This window comes from Castor canadensis, chromosome 15 (genome assembly GCF_047511655.1).
Source record: "Castor canadensis chromosome 15, mCasCan1.hap1v2, whole genome shotgun sequence".
NCBI lineage: Eukaryota > Metazoa > Chordata > Mammalia > Rodentia > Castoridae > Castor > Castor canadensis.
In genome coordinates this window covers 95561109-95584593 of record NC_133400.1, presented here as the reverse complement: position 1 = coordinate 95584593, position 23485 = coordinate 95561109, and the positions used below count along the sequence as shown (strand labels likewise).

Genomic DNA, 23485 nt, shown 5'->3' with positions numbered 1-23485 from the left:
TAGTGCCAGGCTGGCCTGGCCTGGGAATGGGAGGTGCCAAGTTCTGTCTTCTGCCTGTTCCATTTCTCACTGAAAAAGAAGGAGATGCCTACCATGTCCTAGGCATTGTGTCCTATGATTCACAAATCTTTTCTAGCTTCTCCTTCCTGCTCCACTTCTCAGCATGGTCTGCATCTCACTCCCTGCCTCTCTCATCTTCAGTTTACTATCCTTTTGCTTCTTAATTATCCAGCAACATTTAATTTAGTGATTATCAATGGATACTTCTTTTTAACTAAGCTACTTTTCCTGGTTTTTCTACTGGAAGTCTTCTTAGAATTTGAGTGAATTGCTACTTATTTTTTTTTTTTGCATTACCATCAATATGGCCTCAGAATCCTAAATTCTTCTACTTTGTCTTGTCATTTCTTGAATTGGAGGCTGGATTTTTCTGTTGCGCCTCCTTCCTCCTGAAATAATTATTCCTTGAGACTGACTTCCCTGCTTCTCCCATCAGTCACTCCCATTTCTCCCTATTCTAAAACTCTCTTCTCTCATCATCGTATTATACCAATGAGCAGTTTTCATATTTGAATATTTAAATGATCTCGCTAAGGTTTATCTTCTGTGTGTCACTAATTGCTTTTATCATTAGCTGAATGAGCCACCCTCACACCAACTCAGCACATCTAAAACAGATCTACTTACTATCTTTCCCAAAATTCACACACATACACCCAATGCATAAACACATTTCCTTTTTCTTTTAATCTCCAAGGAATTAGCATTTTCCTGGTTCCTGACTTTATAAAATATGTGAGCAATCTTCTTTTTCTCTATATCCAGCCATTTGAGAAGTCTAACTAAATGTCTTCTTCATGATATTCTTTGGCACCTGTTCCTTGTATCCCATCCTACTTCAACATCCCGCCACTGCTTCAGCATCCACATCCATCTCTGTAACGAGAGCTTTGCATGTGTCTCCAGAGTAACAATGAGACCTTATCTTCTTTCCTGATTTCATCATCACAACAGCCCATGATCATCCTTTCACAACACTCTGCATCAAGGACTGATTGTCATTCAACTTTGTGACAGGTCGTCCCTGGGAGTGTAAGCCATAAAACTTGAGAGCTTCTGGAAGAAACTCAAGTGCAAAGGACAGAAGTCCGATTGCATGTGCTACTTCCCGTAAGTGTACAAGTGCCAGTCAGTCAAGCCGCCTGATATGTTGTATGCTATAGGCTTCCAGATGTTTTTCTGTATTTCTCTGTGGCTGAGTCCCCTTGACCCAAAGTCCTCCTGTGGTAACTATACCTTGCCCTGCAGGAGCCAACACAATCAACTTTCTCTGTCTTGTCATTTACTTTCTTCCCACATCTGTAGCAAATGACATGCCATCCTTCTCACATTGCTTTCTCACTTTTGCAACTCTACTACAAACACTTTTGTGTCATTTGCAACTTAACAGTAATATGCAATAAGTGTGTTTGTTACATTACTTTGAAATTCAGGGATTCATAGAGACTCTATGCTGCCTAATTTCACTAGGAGTTACTTCTACTTAGAAATAGTCTTTACTCATCACATATGGTCAAATACACTTCTAAAATTTGCCTTGGCCCCCACCACTTGAGTCCATTGCCCTTTTTACTTATTCTTAGCACTATTTCCAGATATCTTTTATCTAAGTGCCTCTTCAGTCTTCTACTCAAAGCATTTCAATGACAATATTGCCTTGAGATAAGGTACAAATTCCCTTAAACTGGCATTCCAAGCTTTCCCCACCCTGGCTCCAAGCTCATTTCTTATAACACATCCATATTTTGTTCTCCCTTGTTTCTCAGTATATCATCTTCATTATTGATGTTTAGCCCTTGTTTTTACTGTCCTCCTTCCCTGAAGCACTTCCCTCCTCTGTTGTTTTATGAATTGTACTCATATGTCAAGTTCAGGCTTACCTTCCACAAAGCCTTTCTTTCCCTTTCAGCGTATCCTTTATGAAATGTGCCTTTCCACAGCCCTATATCACTACCAAGATCACTATGTGCTGCTACATTATACAGATTAGGTAGATAGACAGGTAAGTAGGTAGGTAGGTAGGTAAGTAGATAGAGAGATAGAAGTTAGAAGGATAGATATGTAGATAGATAGATAATATCTGCATGACAAGTATATCACGCACACACACACACACACACACACACACACACACACACACACACATATATGGTACTTTATATCATTTAGACCAAAAGATACTATGCACTTCCCAATGACAAGGATGCTTAACACTTAAATAACCCACAAAGACACTAATACGTGATATCTTGATGCTTTCTACTTTAGATTCTTTGGCATGATTAAACATACAACACCTTGGAAAAGAAGCAGGTGTAATATGTCTCCATTCTAAGAATTTTTCTGACCTCCTCTACAGCCAGACTCTTCCCTGTATTACTTGAAGCTTTTATTATAAAGGTGAGACATATTACAAGAAGATAATAGCTAAAATTCAAAGGAATTGTATCTAAAGGAAAATTACAGTTCTGCCATGAAAGGATTTTGTATTGTTTGGACTCTAAAACATTCTGATGCTTTATCCTTCTAGATACACATTAAAAAGAATTCCCAGCCTATCCAATATTGTCTTGGTTTCTGGAGAAAATAATTCTAGTTTACCCCATCAGAGTGTTACAGCAGAAGCTTATGTTCTTTTTTGTAATTAGAACATGTTTTTGGTCCAGTCTTGTTCATCAGAAAATCAGTTTGGGGTCTTATTCAGAGAAAGAATGGGTGGTTCAAGAGCTAATGGGATCGGGGTGAATGCCGTATTCCACTTTATACAACACTAAGAAACTGGAAAAGGCATTAATTTCTCCAAAGGACATCCATGGCTACATAGCTGAACATGACTTTCTACATTCTTAGTCAATTTCTGCTCTGATTGGCTACATACTTCATGTCAGTCTCATTGAGGAATATCTATGTGGTCCATCAACATGGAGCCTATGGATAATACTTGGCACCCAATCAGGAAAAGGTAAACACAAACTCCACCCACGTGACAGTGAGCTCAGAGCCAATTTTCCTCAAAGCGAAGCAAGAGTTCTGATGCCTTAAAAGGGAAAGATAAAGTGAAAATAATTGCCCAATTTCCTTTCTCTTTCAAACTTTTTATAATCTCTCTTTGTCTTCATTGTGTTGAATTTGTTTCTTTGTCCTGTTTGCTGGAGACAACTTGTGGTGTAGACTGATTCACTTGGTTAAGAAAGTGGTGTTCCTGTACATGTTATTGTTTCATTCTTTCCAAAAGGGGAACTCCCTCTGCAGACCAGGATTTACCTTATTTTTCAGTACTTTGCTGAATGACATTACACGAGCTCTGAAGTTCATTGGTGCTTGATATAAAGAACCAGACTTGAAGATTTAATTTTCCTCAAATTATTCAGATCTTGACCCATACTTGTCCCACAAATATGCATGTGGTTATATAAGCAGCTTCTACTGTGTTTTCTAAAATGTCTGTACCATTTTTCATTCCTCTAGCAGTGTATGAGAGTTAAGAATTGCTTCATATCCCTGCCATCACTGGTGTGGCCGTTTCAGTTTCTTGTGGGAATGTGATGGTATCTTATTGGAGTTTTAATTTGCATTTTCCTTATAACTAGTTTGTTAAACACCTTCTTCATGAGATCACTGGACTCTGATCACCATTTCTTCAACTCAGTGGGCCAAGTGAACTCTGCTCCTGTTTCCCTTTCTTTACCCACTGTGCAGAAATTTCCTTAAAATAATAAAAAAAAATGTAGGTTTCTCATCACAACCCTGCACTCCCTGTTTTCCAATTGGTGGATGTAGTTCTTTCATATATATTCTGCAGTTTTCTAGTGAATTTTTAGGGAAGGACACAGGTTGCATTTGATCCTGTTACTGTGTCATGACCATAAGTAGAAATCAAGTAAGTTTTTGAGAAAGAACGGTTTTTTTTTTTTTTTAGTTCATTGAGGACTAAGTCTAGAAAATTCAAGTTTTATCATATGGAAGAAAACTCTTCAACTTGCTACATTTAGGATCATTCTTTGGTACTAAGAATGATGGTGAAAGACAGGAGAAACATCTGAAATGTGCCTCCCAACATCCTTACTTAGAGTTTTATTCTAAGGAATGGAGAGGAGTACTAGTAACATAAGGCATGTACCAAAACAGGAAGCTGTCTTCAAATGCAGCCTTCTGCCAACATTGTAGTGAACTTGCAAGTTCAGCTTCATTGGTTTGAGGGAAACTTTGGATCTTAGGTCCCAGTGGGCATAGACAGGAGATGGGACAGCTGAAGATCTTGGAAGTGAGTATGGGCTGCCACCCTAGAGGCAAAGGTGATTCTTCCCTTTCTAATAATTCACTGTCCTCCAGCATTGAATATACATCACAACTAGACCTCATTAAAGACCTGTTTATCAGCAAGGGGCAAGAAGAAACGGACTTTAGCAGAGAGGTCTACCCAACCTTCCTAGGTGAAGAAAATGCAGGTGTGTGCTAGCAAGTGGTGAACTTCAGTAATAAGTCTCAGTGCAAGTCTAGGAGCACACAGATGAATAAGCAGTCCTACACCATATGTCAGAGAAGATGCTCAAAATTATGTGTGGCGTCACAAACTATTTCTTCTGTTCCTGAGTTCATTTAGCCACACCTCTCTCCATTGTACACGCATGCACAGGCACTCACACACACACACATATATACACATATACACATAATATGTAAGAGAGGAAAACTAAAAGCAAGGCTGACTCGTTCAAAAGAAATTGAACAATACCTAAGTTCCATTTAATTTTCTGTTTCTTTTCTATAACTGCATGTATAAGCGCACTGCAAGGGAAGAGGCATTGTGAGTTTCTAATGATTTGTTAAGGGTATAATCTCAGGGAGTACCTTAACTTTTCAAGACTACTAATCCAGGAGATGGACAGTGAATTTTCCCCACCATCATCTCTGGCCTGGAAAACAGGACACACTAGGAACTTACAGCCTAAAACCATGAATGCAACAAGACTAGAGTGACATGCATAGGACACTGTATAAGACAGATGAGAAACCTTGCTGGCTCACTGTGATTCCTACATGAGACAGAAGCAGGCATCCAAAATTAGCTTCTGTTCTGTCAAATGTACCTTTTTCTTGCTCAGAGAAAGAATGACTTCTCAGAGACAGAGGACACTCTACTGGGAACAGGGCCTAATACCTCAAAATAGAGAATGAAGGAATGGGGAATTCTGCAGCTTACCCAATGTCTTTAGCTACCCTCATCCCAGATGGGATGGAGTAAATGTAAAAAGGTGGGTGGAATTTGTATGCAAAGTGGAACAAATTTTTGATCATGGGTTAATCCATTTCAAGTCACTTTGCAAGAGCAATTCTGTCAATTAATCTTCCTATTATTGCAATGTTGTTTTCCAAATCCCACTCAGTCTACTTCCTGTTTATATTAAGTGGATTAGCCTTTTAAAACAATGGTTTCCTCATTTGTGTATTGACAACAATGGTACTTACTTCCCAATATCATTGAACTGGTTTATGAGTTAATCAATATCTAGTGTGGTAATAGTCAAACAGGAAATTGTTACTTCTTTTGCCCTCTGTCTCTGCTCTCTAACTTCACCTCCTAACTCCATACTTCTTCCTGCATGAATTATCTATTCAAGTTTTTTTTATACTAAATTTTTCTAGACCCCTCTTTCTTTTTCCAGAATTTGCTTCCAGAAGGACTAATTGGTCAGCTTCTTCAGAGACATGACCTCTGGAAATCAAGTAGTGAATTAGATTGCAAAACCGTGAGGTCAGATCTGTTGAACTCCACAGTTTCCTCAAGTGTCCAAATAACCAATGGGAAGTGCACTCAAAATAGATCACAGTTACTGCACTTAGTCCAATTTCTCTTTAAAATATCTTATCCAAAGGGCAGAGCAGATTCTGCCTGGAAGCAAGGGAGTTGCGAGGGAGAGAGAGGGAGCACGGGGTAAGGGAGAGAATTGGCACAAACAATGTATGCACATATGAATAAACAAATAAAAAAATATCTTATCCAATTCTTCCCCCAGAAAATGTGGTCTCCCCAGATATTTTGATATTTCTGTTTCTTTGTCTGGGTTTCAGGTAATTCCTTAACTTAATCTTCCTTCTGTTAAATTCTACCCAAGAACAACAAGCTTGCTTCCTGTGGTAACTATACAGTCTATGAAGCAATTGTTGGACAAGATAATTGCTAGAACTTGCATGTCTGGATGTGTGGCCATTTAGACTTTGTCTGTCTCACACCAGTGTCCGTTTTCCAAGCACTGTAGCTCATTGTTTCCTGGTGATTGTTTTCTACCTTGAGGGAATATGTAGCAGGAACTGCCTTTTAAAGCAATCGCTCTTCTTTAAAGTCAAAATACTGCATACGGTGTTATAAGGCATCACAAAACCTAAACAGAGCCCACATTTTCTCAAAGGGAAAAGCGTTGACATCATGAATTCCAATCCTCTTTCATGGGACAAGGCAATTTGGGGGCCACCAAAAGAATTCTCACATCTTCATGTTGAGAAATTGAACTTAGAAAAAAATATCCTATGCGTTCCACATCAGAAGTTTGAAAGAAAAAAAGTGGGGGAGATGAGGAGAAGGGAAGAGAGAAATCCTCTGCAACCTTTCCAGCTTCAGCAGCAATACTTCTCTTCCTCTAGACAGTCATATGGGCTTCTTTAGATTTTATTTTTTTCTACATAAGCTACTCTTTTTGTGTCATGGACAAGTCTTCTTACTGTTTAATTTTACAAATGAGTGTTGGTCTCCTTTGCCATCTGATACACAAGATAGTCTAACTCTTAGCCTTCATCAAAGCCTCTTGTACCCTCACAACATCAGAAAGCTATTAAAAGGATTTCACAGGCAAAAAAAAAAAAAAACCCCACAAGACCAGCAAAAGGCTCATATGTAACAATGAAGTCTACTGGGAGATTTGTGAATCATAGATGGATAGACACAAACAGTCCCAAAACTTGTTACTGGGTGGTATATTGGCACCAGAAAGGTCTGGCATTGGGTGCTACTGAAATTCACAGGGTCCAAAATGTGGACTTAGTCACCTTCTTGTGTTTCTACCCCATGCATGCATTTATGAAAACGGAAACAGGAAGTGTTGTGGTAGGGATGCTCAGTTGTGCTCAGAGCCCAGTCTGCAGCACACCCAGCAAGGCAAGGCGCTTGCTGTAGTGAAATGGGACAATGACTGGTATCACAGTTCTCCTTGTGGCAGGAGAAAAACTGATTCCCAACTCCAGCCTCTGAAGTCATGCAGACCTAGTATACATGAATCACTCCATGGTCTTGGGCAAGTCCCCTAATCTCTGCTTTCCCTGACATGTGGTGGAGGTGAAGTTATATTGTCTGGCCTCACAAAAAGAATGTGGCTCCAGAATCAAATATTGTGGGTACAGCATTTTAGAAATTGTTTGCAAATTCTATATTAAAAATTTCAGGTACATGCTTTGGTTTGTATTCTAAGACTGATTTAAGTCATTTAAATCTGTAAAAGGATGTTCTGCCATATTGTTTGTTATGCTAGATTCCTCTCCATTGTTCTAAACTGCATTTAAGAAGCTTTCAGAATTCATCTCCCTCACAGCAGTCTACATTTGGGCATACCACTGAATAGCTTTCTCCTCCCTCCCCACCTTCATTTCCGTGTCACTCTCCCATCAACATTCAGGACTCAGCTTAAAGACCCTCTGAAACATCAACTTCTCTCTCTGCACCTTGGAGATAAAATTACAAGCATTCCACATGCTGTCCTGACATGACCTCTGTCCAACTCAGTGTCTTCTACTTGACTAGACTTGAGTTTTTTGAGGGCAAAACCAAACCCTATTTATTTTTAACACAATATCTTCTTTGTGTTATTTGCTCAGTAACTATTTATTGAAATGGTAAGTGAATATCAGGCACATATTACCATGAAATAATAAATTGGATTGATAAGGTGATACTTAAATTGTTTGTTATACACTTAGGAGGGAAACTCGTGCTTAACTTTGTCTTAGTCTGTGTTGTGCTGGGATAACAAAAATACCACAGACTGAGTAATTGACAATGGACAGAAATTTATTGAATCAACCTTCTGGAGGCTGGGAAGTACAAGATCGAGTTAATAGCATCTGGTAAGGGTCTTCTGCTGATTCATGGATGGCAGAACACCATGGCCTCACGTGAGTGAAAGCTGAAGAAGAGAGGGCAAGGGAGAGAATGGAGACAAACTCACTCTTTTGTAACACCATTATAAAGGGCCCTCAGAGTGTCATTACTTAATCACCTATTCAAGGCCCCACCTCTTAACCCCATAACAATGGCAACCAAATTTCAACATGAGTTTTAGAAAGGATGTACATTCATATCATAGATTTTAATATATGTGGCATAAATATATGTGTATTATGTACACATGCTAGAAGGGGAAGCTTTTAAAATACTCCCAATAATTGCAAGATTTACATCTGGGTCAAGAAGCAGGTTATACAAATTCATCATTTCCCCATTAACCGTGATGGGCCACTCATTTGTTTGTACATAATAAGTATTTTAGAATGACAGGATTTCTTGACATATATTTGGAAAATGGTGGGATAAATCTCTGCTTATGAAGCCCAACATTGAACTAAAATTCTATCTCCCTATTTAGTGATAAGGTGTAGTACTTGCTCTTTTGTCTTCTTTTAGGCTTATTTTCTCTTTCCTTATTTGTTTGATTTTCAGCTTTCATGGTGATAAGGCAACTGGTTTCTCTCTACAAGGATAAAATTCAGCAAACAGCACAGTCCTTGACACACTGAGTTGGTTTGATGCTCCTACCTAAAGTAGGTAGGTGAAACCTTCAGTAAACACTTACCCACCTATGTGACTATGTGGGCTTTCAACCATGGATGTGTATCCATTCCTATTGACTACCAAAAATGGAATGTGTTCTAAAAAGAACTCATGTGTCAGTGATGACCTTTTTCTTTTCTACTTAGAAGTGTTTATATTTTGACATTATGACTCCTGAAGGTTCCATCATTGTTTTGTTATGTGGTAAACTCAAACTTAAAAAAAAATCAATTCCAAGAGAAAGGAGAAATTCTTATGCTCACACAGTTCTGAAAATATTATTTATCTACAACACTAATAAAATCAAATATATGAAATAATACTAATATCCTGCTAAGTTTGTAAGCTCAGTATATATAGTCCAAAATCCTAGCAGAAAGACATCAGCTTTTCCTTACCATTACCACAAAAAAAATACTAGTTCAAGCTTAGAGAAAACTACAACATTATACAGCATTATAGTTAGATGACTACATACATAAACTAATAAATGATTCCTTGATCTCCAAGATTTTGTGATAATTTTTCCCTTGGTGTATAATGACATAAATATGGCATAAAAACAATATTTGACAACATTGTTCAATGTATGTTCTTAGAAATAATATTACAAAATTAATTCTCAAAATATATCAATATAAATATATATGTATATATGCCTTGTAGCTCCTGAGTCGATGTAATTCAGACCACTTGAATAAGCACCGTGTGTATGTGAAATAGGTAGGTAGGTAGATAGGTAAGTAGAAAGATAGACAGATAGATTTCAAGGTAGCTATTACATAATAATATAATATTATATAATACATGCCTTTGTATGGGTGGTATGGTGAGTCCCTTATCACAAGATTCACTGCTTGCTGTATTCAACTTTTAGAAGTATTGTTAGAAACATCGCAGGCTTAGGGCTGGCAGAGTGGCTCAAGTGTTCAGTGCCTGCCTAGTAAACATGAAGCCCTGAGTTCAAACCCCAGCACCACCAAAAAAAAAAAAAAAAAGGAAAAGAAAAACAGCAGGTTTGTGGAAATTCTTATACATATTTAGAAAAGTCCCTCATCTATTTAAAATGTTTTTTTTTTAAAAACCCTCTATTTTGACTGTCTTTGCAAAATTCAAGTCAGCAAAAACTCATGTTTAGAAAGTAACACAGGCTTGAAAATTAAGATCCCACTCTTCTATTTAAGGATGACCCCAGTGAAGGCTTTGTACCTCCTTTGAGAGGGTATTGTTTTTTAATTCCGACAGTAAGGAATGAAGAGAGAGAGAAAGCAGACCAGACAGAAGAATGAAGAGGGAGGGAGAGGGAGGAAAAAGGGAGGAAGTAAATCAACCCCAAATTTCAGTGCCCCAAACATACTGGGTCACCTTTATTTTTAGTGAGATATCAAGTAATGAAGGGATGCTTTTCACAGGCTCTCTAAAGCAATCCACTCCTCTATTCTGTCCAAAATATACAGTCTTACTTTGTGATTTAAGACAGAAGTTGCAACTGGTTACCTGCTTGTCAGATTAATCTTAGTTTCTTTATGCTGTAGCTTTTTTCCTACATGCAGTTGATATGCATGATATTAAAAAAATATTGCTGAAACAAAATATCAGGACAGTTCACCTGAAAATCTCCCCATCCTGTCTTTCTTTATCATTGTTGTTGCAATCAAAATAGCTGCTAAAATCAGAATTTAATTGTCTCATGAGGTGCTCCCCTCATCTTCATCTTTCCACATCTGACACATCTCCATGGTCTGCTCTGAGCAGGAATCTCATCCTTCACTGTGCAAAGGCACCAGGGCTCAGGATTCTCTTGGAAAATTAAATCAACATCTCTGATACTGGTGCTCAAGCTGCAGCATTTTCTATAAGTTCCTCTAATGATCTGATGTCAGCCACTTCTCTACTATTCACTTCTTTTTGTGTCCCCGTCATCACCCCAGGCCATACCATCTTCATCACTTCTTCTTTCCCCAGTCTTGTTTGAGGGTCCCTAATTCATCTTCTCACTTCTTTTCTTGTCCTATGCAATCCTTTCGCCACCCAGCAGCAAGAGTAATTATTTTTACAGGAAAACATAAATCAATTTCTGATAAAACCTCTTCAGTAATGATACTACTAATGATAATGATAATAATGGGTGATGACCACTTATACATGGGTTGAATAGAAAAATCTAAGTTCAGGCTTTATTGAAGGACAGAGTCATTAAAACATTAAGTTTTAGGAAAAGATGGACAAAGGTGCATAAAAGGAGTTACTGTAGGTACCAAGCCAGTTTTATTCCATTTCACCTCTAGCCTGTTGCCTAATCTGACAGCACCTTCTGCTTGGCCTCATTCCCTGAGCAGGAACAACAGATCAAAGTCTTGGTGACCTGGTCTACAAATTGCCACCCAACCTCTGTCCCATTCTCACTCTCGTATTAGGAGCAAAGGGGTATTATAATTCTGGCAGTGGCAGTATTACAAGATTCATTTTGCACCACAGCAACCAAAGTGTACCAAATAACCCTATTTTGCACATGTGTGATTCACCCAGCAAAATCCTTTGATATTGGTGAATTTTCCGGCAGAATAACAAAAGTCATTGTATGTGTCTGGAAAGCATGTAGCTAGATATTCTCCTGCTGCTCAGACATGTAGATGGCCTTATTTTTTACTAGTGAATAATGCAACTCCAAATATTTATTCAAACTGAGGAAGAAACATATTTTCCTTCTTGTGACTGCAGAAAGCATTGCTTCAGCACTGATAGCTCTCCATTAGCTTCCTGACCACCCCTCTATGGGAGACATTGTATTTCCTATTGGTAGGGAAAATGGTGGGGGTGTCATAAGGAATTTCTTCAGAAAAGCCACTCCTGGGGGTAGACAGATACTGTTTTAATCAGGATTTTAAAAGATATTGATAAATGCAAACCACATTAAGGCTGAGTGGGAACTTGAGTCCTCCTCAGAACCCTTGGTGTATAACACAATCAACTTTGATTTCATTCTTTTGACAACTTTTGTCTTCAATTTAAAACCATCAACATGTCATGGTTTACACTGTAAAAAAGTTCAAATCCCTGTATTTAAAAAGTAGCAAAATTATTCACATGATATTCAGATAACTGAGACCAATAAAGGTTTTAAAAACTGAGTCACCCAGGTATTGAATTGACACCTGAAGCATAGCTGCCTTCTTTACCCTGAATTTTATTTTCAAGAGTGAAGCTAAAATGTGTTTGAGGATTTCACTTACCCAAAAAATAGTACTGTACAGAGCTATTCTGTGTTTAAGAAAAACAGTTGATCTTTTAAGCTTTCTCTTAAATAAATATTTATTTGGGGGACACAAATACAGAGACATACAAACATACACACTGAACATCCCTAGAGACACATTACAGAGCAGTGCTTATTCATGAGGCACCTCTGTGTTTCCTTTTGGGGTCAAGATGGACTGGCTGGCCTTGCATGCAGTTCCTCTCCGTGGTGGATAGAGGTGTAAAGAGGGTACATATTCTTTCCATGCTGTTACAGAAATTTCTTTGAAAGGATTCAGACAGCAGTGCCCCTTACATTTTAGAATTATGCATTAGTGCAGGCAAAGCTTTTCAAATAATGTAACACCATTTCTTCTAAATTCCTTGTATGCCTGAGTGTCTGGGTTCAGGATGAAGAAAGATTGAAATCTTTGTAAAATCCATTATATTATTACCACATGGAACAGTTAATGGGAGGGAAATTAATGGTATCTGAAATGAACCTAGGATTGAACATACTTCACCTTGCATTTTCTGCTACATTTTTCATTTGCCTTTAGTTCCCTTTAATCAGAGAGGTTCCCTAAAACTAAAATATAATTGGTTAGGATCCATTAAAACCATCTAATGTAAAACATAAATGTATCTTCTATTTACTATAGTGCAGACACAGATGGATACTTGTTAATATTGAGCTGATTGTGAAGATTTTTATTACTTTATATTAATATATCAAATGACTCAAAATATATGTATTTGTTAGTAGATATTTGCTATTATACCAAACTTTTTCCCTATAATTTCTTTGGCACCTTGTATTGACTCTTGCAAGTAATTATTTTAGACCAGAAACAGTGTATTCTCCTAGCATCATTCATGAATAGATTTAAGTAAGTATTTGTCAATAAGTGACTGAATAATTTAGATGCGTTTTTATTTAAACACAAGAAAATGAAATTATACCACAACTAGTACTGACTTAACCAATGAACTAGGTACATGAAATAATGAGAGCAATAAAAAGAGACATTTCTGGTATGCTCTGCTAAAGCAAAGAGATAGACATCAATTTTAAAGGATTTGGACAAAGTCAAAGGGCTAATGCTAATATTTTGTTAGCAGCTCATCTTAATTTTATTAAGACATGGCTGTCTACTTCTCTCTTCTTCACCAATATTTTGATCATTAAGACCTTTTGTTGTTGTTTGAGCAATGTTAAAATGTTCTAATCTAAGACTCCCTATGGAGTTCTCTTTAACAATCATCAAGAGCTAAAGCATAATGGCATCATAATAAACACTGGTGTGCCACAGAAGCAGGTGTACTTGTAAACAGCTGCGTAGCTTCAGTGTTGTCCAGTCAGGTATTCACTCTGCATATACTTATCTCACTAACCTAAAAGTATTCTTTTGGTTTTCTTTTCCCCGAAACATTTTACCAAACTGGTTTTCAAACAAGATATAATGACTCTTTTCTAACTTTATTCAAACTGTCATGAATGTGATATTTAATATTTTATATACTGTATATAATGCTAAGATTATTCACACCCACTCAGCACATTGTGCCTATTGATTTGTACCTATGTCCATCTTCCTCTAAGACTAATAATATTGAATGTCCATGTATTTATGGGTTAAAATCACTTTCATACAGTAAGTAAGTAAGGGTTATGATGTAGCTTTTTATCCAGAAGCCCTGGTTCCCATCCTAGATGAAGACATAGTGTGGCATATCCACAATTCTTGATTCATCTTAACTCTGTTTGCCAGTTCAGCCAGTGAGGATAACGGGGCCCACCTTATGGACTATTGAAAAGGCACGGTGAGATGAGAGATTACTTGTGCCATATCTGCACATGGTGAGAGTCAAAGAAAGGTGGTTTTAATGTGGAACTCACAGAAGACTTAAGAGATGAGTTGTATGTCAAATAAATAAAGGTAAAACAGCACCCACAAAGAATGGGAGGTGCATCTCCAGGTCAGACCACTTTGACCTACCAGAATGAGGACTTCCCTCCAGACCACTATTGCCACCAGCCTGTGAACTCCTGGTGGGCCTGACGAATCTTTGCCTTGTCCTTGTTCTGAAAGACAGTAAGCACTCCAGAAATAAGGAATAAAGTATTCAAAGACAATTTGGAAACTTAGCAATTTTGGGGATTCCTCCTGGGAACTGAAGTCATAGGAGACCTCGACTGACACTAGCGTGCTGACGAGAGGGCATTTGCTCAGGCTGCTTTGCTGTCACACCAAAAGGGTGAAGCTCCTCCATCAGTTGTTTATATGTTCCCAGAGCTTAAGACAGTGCCCAGTCTACACACGAGATAGTCACTTAGTAACTGAGTAAGTAAAGGATGAGCTTGAGTGACAGAGTTAAGTTTTAATAAAAACATCTCTAAATTTTTTAAATACTACTTTGCTACTGATGTTTTGGAGATAATGTATGCCTTTGAACTGATTTTCATTCTAAAGTCTGACTATATTTTCCACATTCTGTCAAAAATTATACAGTTACTTTAGAACTACAGTTAGTTTTCCTTAATTTTCTTCTTTTATTTTCTTGTTTATAAATCACTGGGCTTTGTTTTCTCAATATTTTAAACGTTTTAATGCTTTTGTTAGGACTCTCATTGAAATGCTATAAAAACTTTCAAAGTTGCAGAGACTTGTAGTATTTTTTTTTAATTTATACATAGCATATAACTAAATTCAGGTAACAAAGTATTATGACAGTGCTTTTAAGGAATTTGTTAGCAGGCAAAAAGAAACACTCAAAGAGCATAACGATTCTTAATATAGCTATTCTAAAATCCTTAAATCAACTTATGATCTTAGTACAGTTAAACTTGCATTGCAATCTTAATGATATTAGAATGAAATAATATATCTTTTTATGGTAATATGATAAATTCATTAGTGATTAACTCACAATTAATATCACAAATACAAATTCATCACTAATTAACTCACAATTAATGATTGTTACTCAAATATTAAAAGACTAAGCTGGATATGGTGGCCTATGCTCATAACTTCAGCACTTAAGAGCAAAGGCAGGAAGATCGTGAGTTCAAGGCCAGCCTGGGCTACATAGCAAGATCCTATCTCAAAAAAGTAAAAACTGAAAAAAAAAAAAAACCCACAACAACAAAGACTAAAGGACTAGAAGTTGAAGATAATTGATACTACTTTCATTTATACATATATTTCTGTAGTTCTTGTTAAAATTAGTATAAAACTCTCCAACTCTTTCCAGGAGAGTTTTAAATAAAAACAGAATAACAATGTGCTTTGTTTGAATGTTACCAATTATTTTCTTGAAAAATACAGGGTGATATTTTTTATGGTTTCCCTCCATCCAAGGATTCTGTACAGTATTGAAATGCCGCAAATTTAGATGCAAGAAGAATGCCGGGTAATAAAATATTAATGGAGCATTGTTGCCTTAGCTTTGAGCACTTCCTTTGTGTACAGAAAGATTTAGAGTTTAGGTTATGTAAATGTTTGCATAAAAGGGTGAAAAAAATGAAACCAGGAATAAAAATGTAAATTTCTCTAATGGGAATGTTTTTATAAGAGTGAAAAGAATTATAAAATAGCAGGGCTTATGAGTTAGATTCTTTTATAATACTGCACATCAGAACACACAAAATTGTGCCCCAAATATAGCAAGCCTGTTTGTAGGAGGAATTTCCTGTACTTCATCAACTTTACACTATGTCTCCAAAGAACATGCTTCCTCTTTCTGAGAGAGCGCAACACTGCAATGATATTTATTGTCTTCCACCTATGCTGGGTCACACATCCTTTTAGGTACCAAAGTTATGACAGCAAGTAGGACAGAAGTCAGTGCTTTTATGGAGCTTGTATTCCAGTGAAGAGAGATAGAAAGTACACTTACAGTGGCCAAGTAAGGATCTCTGAGGTTGTCCAGTTGAGGAAATTTTGGGAATATTTGGGAATACTCCATGGTATTATATATCAGTTCAAGCACTGAGAACAGTGAGCTTGCCCAGGAAGGCCAAGCAGGGTGGGAAGAGACGAGAACCCTCAGGGGTCCCCACGCTGCTGAGCTCATAAGGTCCTAGAACTCACTCAAAGTGTCACCCAGCTCTTAGACACAGGGAGTTGCAAGGTAGAGTTCTCACTTTTGTGACAGTCAGACATCTTCTTTCTGCCACACCACTCAAAATCCCATTGACTCACATTCCAATTTGTTTCTGCAACTTAATGCGAAAGCAAGTTTGATGAGATGTAATATTTGAGATTCCTAAATTGATCCCAGTTAGGCAAAATCATCCCCACAAGAGAGCTGCATTGACATGAGTTAGCATATTCCATGCTGACATAGTTTCTTATCTCACGAAAAAAATCACTTAAAAATAGGACCACATTCCTCAAAGCAAATAGACTTTTTATGGAAATTCACAATAAATGATTCTCTGTGTGCTTTGATAAAGAGTACCATTTTTTAAAATTACAGAGTTGTTTTTGTTGGTATTCCTAAAATTTCAAAATATATGTGTTGATGAGTAGTGGCTAAAGTTTTTAAATATATATTTATTTCTAACTCATCAACTTACAATAACATACCTAAGTGGTATAGTGGGCCAAGATGACAGGAGTCCAGAGGGTTAAGGAGAAACCACAAAGCCTCTGAGATTGAGGTGATAGTGATGTTTGAGCCTGGGGAAGAGGCCATCAGAAAGCAGAAGCCTTTGGTCAATCAGTGGCCTCTACATTGGACCAAGAATGCTACAGGGCTTGCGTCATTCGGGAACCATGGCAGAAGCTTGGTGCTGCTAGAGGGGTTCACTCTGAGACTGGAAAAGCAGGGACATAGTCTCATTCAGGTACGAGTTCTCCAAGGTCATGGAAAGGGAGGTGGGCAGTGTGGGGCTTGAAGGGCAGACCTGTGATTTCCCAGAAGCAGCTGACTTTCCTTTTAAACTTGTAGGAGCCCCTCCGACTTGTAAGGAAAAGGTATTGATAAGTATCATGAAGAACTTCCAATGATTTTATTTCAAGAGGTTTGCTTGAATGATTTTATCTCACTCAACATGTTGTTCAGTCATTCTCTGCTTCTTAAAAAAAAGAAAAAGAAAATATTTTAAAGGTCAGAGGCCATAGCTTTTCATCATTTAAATAAGAGACATAGATAATAAAGTCCATGCATTCAGTTCCATTTAAACAAAAAGTCAGCTTGAGAGAGTAACTGCTAAGCAATTATCTGAAGATAGATTAGAGTGACAATAAACTATGACCGTCATGTCCACTGGGGATCTCATCATATAGTAATCCATCCATTTTACATCTTAAATATTGTTCCTACAGAGGAAATAGCAAATCATAATTTTAAATGAACTCTAAATGTTTTATGTGATATTAACCTTTTCTCTTCAGTCACACTGCTGCCTCCTAATTTGGATGTGTATAAACAGTGGATGAAATTACTTTCCCCGTATTTAATTTGATGTGGGATGTCCACTTTAGCCTTGGGCCTTACAGCCCCTTAAGACACACTATTTGAGGATTTCTCCTAATGACCAAGTGTCTGGAAAGATCAATTGTGAAGTCCTGGAATCAAAGAACACTTATTTTAGTGTTTTGACAAGGATCCTGAGGCAAGAAAAACCCCAGGGAACCTAACCTAACAAGCTCAGAATGAATTAGGGATTTCAAATGTCACCAGTGTCTTGTGTCAGCTCCCTCAAAATCCCTTTCTGGAAACTTCTCCAGATTCTTCCTCTCTAATCTAAAAGGTAGTCTAACTTTTAGGCATCTTGAACAAAATAATAATGTCTTCCAAACAAATAATTTCTGCTGGAATCAGTTCAGAGCGGAGATACCTGTGGACCTCTGTCTTTTGAAGCAGTCAGTGTTGTTGGTGATAACGCTGCTCAGCTTCCTGAGAATTTTGGACCATTCGAAGACCCCACTCCTCTGTAGGAGTACGTATGGAGTTTATGAGAAATAAAGCCCAAGAACCAACACTTAGAAGCTTAAAGTCTAGTGATAGAAGATTTATATACAAAAAAAACTTAAAGATGTGGGGTTCATTACAATGCTGAAAAGTGAGTTCTCCAACAAAAAACAGCAGCTGAGATTAAGGAAGGAACAGCTCTGCCTCACTGTTTTGAACTTCCATCTTCTGTTTTCAAAGATAGTACAGAGGGACAGCAAGGTAACCTGCCACAGCACTGGATGCTAGTGAGGCACTTATGAGCACAGTGGCTCCATAACTCAAAGGAACGTGAGAAGCTGGAGATTTTGTAAGATAATCACAAAGATGAGTAATAGAACGAGATGCAGGAGAAGCTAGAAAAACAGAGACATCTACCAAAGGGATTTTAAGCTCCTGAGAGAAGTCCTTTTTGCTCTTTCTGCAAGGGACAAGACAGACAGCAGCCACGGGCTTGAGGGTTTTATACCAGAGGAAGGAAAGAGTTTCTTAAAGGGGAAGCTTGAGAGACAACAGGTCTGAGAACTAGAGAGACAATGACATTTAATTGTTCAAAGTGTTGGACTAAGGAGAAGATATATTTTCGTCTCCTGGATTTGGCTTTGTACATTTTGATCTTAAATTGACTGTTTACTCTTTTCCAACAGTTTCTATGAATTATAATCATGTGCTTCAGAAATACACACTTTGAGTACCTTGAGGAGTAAGAAATTAGACCATGTCTAGGGTTTATGTTTTCGTTCTGTCTTCATGCATCCCCCCATACTTCCTTCACACAGCTTTGTAAGAAAGGTATTGTGATTATTGCCTGTTGTTCTGCACAAAATTATCTACACAGTTCAAAATAGACTTTCCTCAGGTTATTTTTGTGTTCACAAAGTTATAGCAATTCTTTGTCTTTTCAGTGGGATACCCAAAAAATTCCTGTGTTGAAGAACCCTATCCCTGCAGTGTGACTATAGTTGGGTATAAGGATTTTATGAGCTAATGAAGTCGTATGAGGTCATAATGGTAGTGTCCTGGTCTGATAGGATTGGTGGATTTATACAAAGAGGAAAAGAGAGCTCTCTTTCTTCTCTCCCCACATGGAAAGGCCATATGAGAAGGTAGTTTTCTATAAGCCAGGATGAAAGTCCTCACTAGGAACCAGATTAGACAGAACCTTGAATTTGGGCTTGCCAGCCTCCAGAACTGTGAGAAATAAATGTCTGTTGTTTAAACCACTCTGTGGCTTTTTGTTACAGCAGTTCAAGCAGAATAATACACAGGGGGTGTCTGCCCCCTGGCTGTCATAATCTCATTAGTCTTGGGTTAGTTTAAGGAGAAGAAACCTTAGAAATTGAAGAAGCCTTTTATCATAATTATCCATTGAGATCAGGGGTAGGAGGACTGTGGAAATGGGGGGTGGGGGGGTGGAAGGTTCCCACAGTTTCTCATCAAAGAGGAAACAAAAGACTTGGGTTGTGCCATTCAAGAGAAATGCATGAATACCCTTTAATTTGGACTCACTTCATGCTTTGGTGATATCAAGTCAAGGGACAAATTTATATGATTTCCCTTGAATTCCTATCTGATAGGACTTATTTTTCTAATGTGAATAACAGATGAGTTCAGCTCTGAACAGTATATGAATGGCAGAAAGCCATATTTCAGGAAAATGGTTTCCAGTCCCTTTTCACATAGCAGTAATTCGTACAGGAGATACTAGGTATTGGGATGCAGTGAGCTTTATGTTGTTTGTATGGTACCCAGGTTTCAGATCACTCGATAAGTTAAGAACAAAAAAAAAAAATCAGCCCTCAGAAATTTAAAACCTAGCTAGAGAAAATTGCATATAGCAAAAATAATTGAATAGTTGTCAATTGAAGAATAAATCAGCTGAGGCTGCCTTCAAGGACTTAGGAAGGAATCAGTTCGGGAGAGAGCTGTCTGGAAGGTCACTCGAGGTCATGGGCTTCACCCTAGCCATGTCTCCCCTCAAAATATCATCACTGTTTAAAATACGTTGTTCACACATGCCCTCATATGGTTAATAACAGGTGCTCAGTCAATGTCTTTCTTTAACAAACAAATATTTCAAGTAAAAGACTGAAATGAGTAATTGACATCAATCTAAGAACTGAATCATAGACCCATGATTTGGCACAAAAGTTATAATTGAATGTAGAAAACTCCCAATGATGCTGGTTGACTATAATCTGGAAATTACAGAAAATCAATCAGGCATGGATTTATTAGCCCTAAAAATTGCTAACAGTCTCACACTTCTTAATTTCTCTTTCCCTCATCACAGTCCTTCTTTGAGGCAGGCACTGTTACCATCACACTCACTTTCAGATCAGCAAGTTAAGGTTGAAAAAGATTGTGGCTTCTGCCAAGCACAGTGACAGGACTTGAACTTAGAAGTCCAAGCAGCCCATTCTAGCCTGTGCCCCTGGACTCATGAGCTCCTCACGAAACAAGTTCCATTCATGACAAATTAGATGGATATGAACATACGAACCTAAAAACTATGGCTCAATGAGAAAAATTCCCCCTTATCTTACAAAATGAAGTCACGTAATGAATGTAACATCCTCCTCAGCCTCACTTCCTACCAGGATACCCAGGGTGAGAAAGACCCTACGTAAACAATTTGGTCATGGGATGCCCAACCATATCAGGCATGTGATTGCATCTCTGGTTCCACACAGTGGCCTTGTGTAAATGAGCCATCTAACATCTGAATCTTTAAAATAAGGTTTGATATTCCAGGAAACAAAAAAAGGTCTTTGGCATTGTTGGGTAAAAGTGCTTGAAGAAATGTGAATTCTCTCTGCATGATGGTGCGTTACTAACTTTGCAGTGGCTGGTGTTAGAACAGTAAAAATGATTTCCCTTTCATTTAAAGATATTTTATTTCATCTTTGTCTTGAGAATCTGGGTTTAAGAACTCAAAGGGATTAAAATATTCCAGTCTCTTGCACATTAATGAACATATGAGAGTGGAACTGATGAAAAAAAAATCTGAGTCATCCTTTGTATTGTAACAAATACAATACAAAGTGTGAAATCTTTAAGTTATCACACTAATCTTGATCTACATCATCAATGCAAAAATTAATATTCATTGTTTCATAATATTAATACAGCTAATTTCACTATACTTTCATTTTCACCAATGTCTTTATCATTTAGAACTAACTATATATTTATTTTTCATTTACATGTATGCTACAGGTCAAAACATTAGAAAATGCTAATGTAGGTAAAGTTAGAATTTATTAACAAAAGAATATTGTTTTATATTTTCTATATATTTTCGTATCTTAAGTATTTCATATGCAAAGTATTAACAAAACAGTATTTTATAAACTGTTATTATTTAAGAAAATTTAATTTACTGCTTTAACATGTTGCTGCACTGATATTAGTTGTGTATTTACTTTGCTTCATTTTCACAAGAAGTCTGGGAGATATTGGGAACCAGTAATCACAAGCCTCATCCTTGGCTCTCTGTGCTCAGCCACAGTCATTCCCCAGGATACAACAAGAGCCAAAGTTCATGCTATGACCCTCGGAAGAAAAGATTCAGGTTTATCCTATAAGAATATTTAAAGCAATTATTGAAGTTATTTGAACTGACTTTCTCCCAGAATAGTCATATTTAGAGGAAATGAAAATGAAAGGAAACCCACTTAAAAGTTATTTTTAAGAAACAGAGAAATAATTTTCATTGTCTTTGAAAAATTACACCTTTGCTAGTTCATAATTAGATTTTTGAAATAGACTTACACAGTTATTTAATTTCACCTGCTTGGGGAATGTTCTAGAGAATATTCACAACCATGTGCCCTAACTACTTCAAAGTCATTTATCTTGATTTCTTTCATCTTCTTCTAAGGAATAGATTCTCTCTAGACATCATTAGATATGAATGGTGTTGCCTCTAAATTAAACATCTTTTTCATCATTTCCATGTATTCACTAACACATTCTCTCTTAGACTCTTATTTACAATACAGAGACCACACAAGCCATCTTTATCAAGGAAAAAGGTAAAAAGTATGTATCTGGACCTAAATCCAGACATAGTTTCTGGTCCTTACTTTGCTCTTAGCTAAAGGCCTGGCCTTGGGTATGGCCCATAAACTCCACAAACTCCAACTTCCACGTGGCTTGGAAGGAAACCATATATCAAAAATATAAGTGCTATCTTTTGTAAAGTGTAAAATGCTATAAAAATGTAAACTATCACCAGATTGTCTGCAGGCATCTTGGTTGAAGAATGTGTTAAACTTGATGCCCTTTTTCTAGGGACATCCCCATCTGTCATTTTTACCTGCCTGGTGACTTGGGTAAGATCTTTAACCTGTGTTCATTACAATTTCCTTATCTTTGAAATGAGACCCATTGAAACACCCACTTAAAGGGCAATTTACACAAGAAAACACACGGAAAACCCTTACAGAAGAGCCTGGCAGACAGTGAGCACCAATAAATAATTAATTTTATCCTCTTTAAATGCATATATTCAGCAACACACAGGCACTTTTCTGTGTTTGGCATTTGTGCTCATTCTTAATAGATGTATTAAGAAGAAAATTAACATATAACCTTTTCATTTTAATTTTTATGATATTTATTTCTTGGGTTAACTACTGAATAATATGTATTTGCTATAATAGCCAAGAATGCATAGAGAAGCCTCAACAAGGAAGCAAAAACCTCCAGCAATCCAACTATCCACATGTAATCACTATCTAGCATGTTTCAGAAGGGAAGGTGTTTAGGCAAATGATTTCAGGGGATATCAAGGTAAACTGATGACAAGGACCAAAAGGGGATGGTTTGGGTTTCAGAAACAAGTCCCTAAAAATAGAAACCAGTAAAAGGAAAGGATCTAAGACATATATGGGAGAGAAACAACAGAGTTCTAAAACTATGGTCGTTTTCACAAGGACCAAGAATTGCTCCACGGCCCCATTGAGCCTCCACAGTCTTTGGCCACTCTATAAGCAGGAATGTTCCCAAAGCTCTTCTGCAGACCTACCCCTAGACAGTGGGAAAGGGGTCAAACCTCCATGGAAACCACTTCACAATCCTTTCCTCAAAAAAAACCAAAACAAAACAAGCAAAGGAGCAAGGAAATAAGAGTACTTATCCTTGAATCACTTTCTTCATACTTGTCATCAAAAACTACCACCCTGGATGATGAGGCTGATGAGGGAAACTGGCAAGAGTGAACTAGGATCAGATGACTAAATCTCACGTCGCTCACTTTCCACACACAGACCTAGAACATTATTCATTCACAGAGGTAATTTTAAAAACGACTCAAAAAAAAGAAATGACAGACCAAGTTTGTCAAATTCATTTTCTAAAAACAGGCGTTAAGAGGTAATTATTATTTTGTAAAACTGTGTA

The 23485-nt window shown here is 37.4% G+C and overlaps 1 protein-coding gene across 14 annotated transcripts in view; it reads left to right on the top strand.

Moving 5' to 3' along the window:
* Chrm3 (cholinergic receptor muscarinic 3) overlaps positions 1–23485 on the top strand; it is a 429909-nt gene that overhangs the window by 219717 nt on the left and 186707 nt on the right. For 7 of the 14 annotated variants that reach the window (XM_074056779.1, XM_074056781.1, XM_074056786.1 and 4 more), the window contains one exon: positions 8768–8872. The exons of 3 other annotated variants lie outside the window; for them this stretch is intronic. The gene's annotated coding sequence lies outside the window, so the exon portion shown is untranslated. Of the gene's footprint in view, positions 1–1077; positions 1171–2328; positions 2461–2492; positions 8176–8767; positions 8873–23485 lie in introns of those variants that run through there. 4 more of the 14 variants (XM_074056782.1, XM_074056789.1, XM_074056788.1 and 1 more) reach the window with 3 other exon arrangements.